Source organism: Belonocnema kinseyi, chromosome 5 (genome assembly GCF_010883055.1).
Source record: "Belonocnema kinseyi isolate 2016_QV_RU_SX_M_011 chromosome 5, B_treatae_v1, whole genome shotgun sequence".
Taxonomy (NCBI): domain Eukaryota; kingdom Metazoa; phylum Arthropoda; class Insecta; order Hymenoptera; family Cynipidae; genus Belonocnema; species Belonocnema kinseyi.
In genome coordinates this window covers 57350037-57355512 of record NC_046661.1, presented here as the reverse complement: position 1 = coordinate 57355512, position 5476 = coordinate 57350037, and positions in this window count along the sequence as shown.

The window sequence follows — 5476 nt, the reverse complement described above, 5'->3', positions numbered from 1 at the left end:
GTTGAAATATGAACTGTACATCTTCTTGGGCTTAAAAGTCGATTATTTCACTAAAAGTTGAATTACTTTGTAAAAAAAATACTGTTATTTTCAACAAGGTTTCATAATTATGGTTCAAAATTTAACTATTTGTTTGGAAGTTTAACTCTTTGTTTAAAAACTCATATTTTTCGCTGAAAAAAATCAACTTTTTGTAGATAATTCGTTTTATTGACTTTAGAGTTAAATAATTTCGTTGAAAATTCATGTATTTTGTTAGAAATTTGTCTTTTTTTATAGATCATTAATTTTTTTTGGTCGAAAATTCATGTTATTGGTTGAGAATTTAACAACTTTATTGAAAATTTATTTTTTCGATTAAACATTATTTTTTTTTATCTGAAAATGTAACTATTCTATGATTGATTAAAAATTAATCGTTTTTATCTGGAAATTGAACTTTTTGAAATTTTTGTTTGAAACTTTATCCAGTACATTGTATTAGTTAAAACACCAATTATTTGATAGAAAATTAATTTAATTTGTTCAAAAGTAAACTTTTGGGTTGAAATTTGATATATTTTGTTAATTAGATTTTTTTCCTAACATTAAAAAAACTCACTTAAAATTTATTTGTCAGAATAAAAAATCATTTTCAATGCTCTTAGCAATCACAATAATTTTTGTTATTCTTTTGAAATACTGTACAATTCCCAAAAAACTTATTTTTTTTTTTAAATCTGCAAAAGTCTAAATTGTGTTTCAAATTATTTGAAATAATTTCAAGTTTTAAATTAATTCTGAATCTTTTTTTAAATTAAAATTGTAGCGTTTAAACTTAAAATTTAGCTCATTACAAATTTAACAATTCAAGGCTTTCTATTTCGAACCATTCTGTTCAAATTTGTATAGTTTTTCAGAGTTGTTCGTAATGGATTGTTTTAAATGAATGGTCAAATATTGCTGATAATTAACGAAATTTCCTTTTTTTAATTAAAAAGTTTCAAATTGAATGGGTTAAAAATAAAAAAATTTTATGCTGAAATAATATTTTAAGTCATAATCGAAAACAAATAAATTAATTTTCTAACAAATAATTGGTGTTTCAACTAATACAATTTAAAGGATAAAGTTTAATCAAAAATGGAATAGTTCAATTTCCAGATAAAAGCTGTGATAAAAAATTGAATTGAACAAGGGAAAAAAACGAATTTTCAATAAAATTGTTAAATTTTCAAGGGAAAAGGTGAATTTTTGACCAAGAAGATTAATGTTATATAAAAAAACGATTTTCAAACTTAACCAATAGATACGATTAATTTTTAATCTATCCTATAATAGTTACATTTTTAGATAAAGATAAATCATTTTTAACGAAAAAAATTTATTTTCAACCAAGTTGTTGAATTGTCAACCAATCAGATGGATTTTCGACCAAGAAAATTAATGATCTACAAAAAAAGACAAATGTTGAACAAAATACATGAATTTTCAACGAAATTATTTAATTTTAAAGTCAAAAAGACGAATTATTTTATATTCTCTTTATTCAAATTTATTTTTTTACATTGTCATCCTAATGAGAAGGTATTGGTTTTATGTAAAATTTCACTTTTTCGGTTTTCATACAATTTACACGTGTTGAGACCCCTTGAGACAGAAAAAACGATTTTTACGAATGTGCCTGTAGTCCGTAGTTTATATCGTGTAGACATGATTACTTTCGAAAGATTGATCAGATTGGATTATGCTTTAGCACACATTTTTAAGGCCTGAAAAGAAAGAACGAGTACGTAAACCAGGTATTTTTGATGAAAATTCAAAAAGTGAGCGCAATTTCAAAATATTTACAGACTATTTGTTTCAATATATAAAAATTCGATGTACGGCTATTTATAGTGCTCGGAAATTCGAACAATTTATCTTATTGACTTTTTCAATAAAAAGAAAATGATCAGAGTTATAGCATTTTCTAAATCTAAAAAAATCAACCAAAAGGAACATTTTCAGCCAAACAACGCATCGTATAAAAAAAATTCCAGAGAAGAAAAACGTTGATTTTTGAAAGTCTGCAAGATTGTGATGATAACTTTTTGAATTTTGTTGAAAAGTAGAATATTTAAATTTTGTTCATATAAAAAATAATGCAAAATCAAAAATTCCCTTTTTTGGTCTACCTATGCAAGATACAAAAAATGAATTAACTAAAATTCCGTGCCCTGAAAATATCTACAAATTTGTCATTAATCACTTTTCAATACGATGCGTGGTTTTTGTTTTTAGTCAAAATAAAAAAAACAACTTTAAAAATAAAAAATTAAAGTTTGGGAGAAATGACACAAGCTATGAAAAAAAATAAATAGACAATAGTTGCTCTTCTAAAAAATAGCGAAAACTCATTCAAATTTGTCATGGGCATTTATTAAATAGGACACATAGTTTTTGTCTTAATCGTAAAAAATAATATTCAAATTTTAGAAATTCAATTTTTCGAGAAACAATTCAAGGTATCAATTAAAATGAACAGACTGAAGTTTTTACCACAAGAAGATCTATAAATTTGTTATTAATCATTTTTCGATAGGACGAGTAGATTCTATTTCAATCGTAAAAAATTAGATACAAAGTTAAAAAAAAATTTTTTGTTGAATAACGACACACAAGAGACGAACAAAATTAAAAGACAAAAGTTTTTTGAACAAAAACTACCTACAAGTTTGTTATAAACTCGGGTTATAAAATATATTAAAAGTAAAAAAAAGGAACTTTTGGAGAAAAACAAAAACAAGATATTAAACATTTTATTTAAAAACATTTTTCTCCTAAATTACATCGACATTGAAAATTAACAAATTAGATTTATAGAAAAATAACACCAGTTTCAGTAAAATGTTTAATAATAAGTTTTATTTTAATAGAATGCGCTTTTTTAATGATAAAAATAAGACAATAAAAATACTTTTGTTGCAATACTAATGCATATTATGAATGGTAATAATGTAAATTTATTGAAGTTATCAACATTGTTCAGGGTGGCTAAGAATAAAATTGAAGGCAAAATAATAAACAGCCCCAGACAGAGGTACAGAAATAAATATAATATACATTTCATATAATAGAATTCAACATAATGTAGAAAAGTTCGCATTTTAACGACATAAAATGCGAGCGTGCGATACGTGATGACAATGTGTTCGTTAAAGCCGTAGGAGCTTTAACACAAGAGAATTCACAATCGCCAAATTAAAGTTCTCGATGGTTTGATTTGAAATTCAATCGAATTTCTTCTAAAGAATTATTTATAACGACACTTCATCTATTCGTGCTTCATAATCCTAAGTTTTCGCCTTTTCCTCGAGTGCTTATGTTCTTCTTCTTCCACTTCTTTGGCAGGTTTCTTTTGACTTTTTGCCTGATGGTCACGTTTCTTGGCAGTCTCTCTTTTTTTTAGCGGCTTTAACTTGTCTCTTCTCTCTTTTATCTTCTTTTGCTGCTCTATCCTCTAAGGTACAATGTCTGTGGATTTTTGCAGTAAATAATGAATATGTTGCAAATTTCCGGTGATCCTGACAAGGTCCTTTCAAATACGATTCTGGATCCACTTCATGCATTTCGCGTTTAGCATCCTCTATTAATGATTTTCTGAATGCATGAGACGTTTCTTTTTTCTTACCGAAGTTCTTAACAAACGTTTCCAACTTAGCTGTTGCTACATTTCGAAACTTCTCCGTAGGCCTGGCAAGCAGATTAATTTTGTAACCTTTAATCTGCTTCATATTCTCGGTACTCTTTCAAAATATCATATTAAATTACTGTAATCAATGAAAATTCCTTGGAATCTTTAAAATTGTTCAAACCCTTCAAGATATTTTGAAATGCCTAGGAGTTTTTTTAGGATTTCTAAATTACTTTGGAATTTAAAAAAAATAAGCCTTCTAAAAATTTGTTAATTCTTTGAAATTTCTATAAATTATAAAGATAAATTGAAATTTTCTTCACATCTTTTAAAACATCCTCAAATCTTTAAAATACTTAAAAATCTTTTGAAATCTCTTGAAATTTTTTAACGCTTCAGATTGAAATTTAAAAAAGAGAAAAGTTTCAAAACGTTAAATATTGAAATGTTCGTAGATTAGAGTTTTGAAAATGGAATCAATAAAAATTCAAAGTTTTCAAAATTTTCAACTATTCAATAAGAATAATTTTCAACTCGATGGGGTTGAAGTCTTAAAATTTAGAATTGCAAACTTGGAAGTTTATAAAATTAATAATCATAAATAAATAGAATGCGTTCAATATTTAGATGTATGTTTTTCAATTGGACAATCTCTAAGTGAAATTATGTCGGACTGAAATTTATAAAACCGAAAAATTTTAAAACATTAAAAATTTAACTGTTTGTAGATTAGTTAAACTATTCAATTAAAGTTTCAATAGAAATTAATCGAGTTAAAGTTTAACTGTTTCTGAAACGATTTCTGTATATCATTATATAATTATAAAATTTTATCTTTTTTTAGGGTATTTTTAAATTTTCAAGGAATTTTCAAGAAAGATATCGAAAGATTTTAAAGGATTTCAAATATTTGAGGATGCTTAAAAAGACTTCAATAAATTTTCAATTAATTTTTATAATTTCAAGGAATTTCAAAGAATGTTAACAATTATAGCAGGATTGTTTTAAAAAATCCAAAGTACCTTAGAAATGTTTGAAAGATGTCGAGGGTTTTCAAAATATTTCGAAGGATTTTCAATATTTTAGGATTTTTTAAAACATTTCAAGGAATTTTCAATTCATTTCAATAATTTAAAGCAATTTTAAAGAATTTTAACTTTTTTTTCAACTTTTCTGGTTTAAAGTGGAATTTGTTTGTTGAAAATTTAGTTTGGTTTTGGTTTATGATTTATCAAACTTGTTGAAAAAATCTGTTTTCTGAAAATTTTAAATTTTGGAGGAATTTTGTTTGTTTTGGTTTTAAAATGAATTTCTTTTAACTACGAGAAAATTAATCTTTTTTGTCGACAATTTAACTATGATTAAACATTAATTTTTTTATAGAAAGTTAGACTTGGTGAAAAATAAATTTCTTCTGTGCAAAGTTCATGTATTTGATTAAAAATGCCTTTTTATGGTATACAGTTCAACTTTTTGAATGGAAATTTAACTTTTTGTTAAAAAATTTAACTATTTAAAAATTATGAACCAATAAAAAATATATTAAATCTTCCAAAATCTCATATTAAATCACCGTAATAAATTGAAAATTCCTTGGAAAATTTTTAAATACTCTCAAATTTTTCAAATCCTTCAAAATCTTTTGAAATACCTAGAACTTTTTTTAAACATTTCTAAGGTACTTTGAAGTTTTTTAAACAACCCTGCTATATTTGTTGAAATTCTTTGAAATTCCTTGAAAATTTAAAAATACTCTAAATGTGTGTGTGTGTGTGTGTGTGTGTGTGTGTGTGTGTGTGTGTGTGTGTGTGTGTGTGTGTG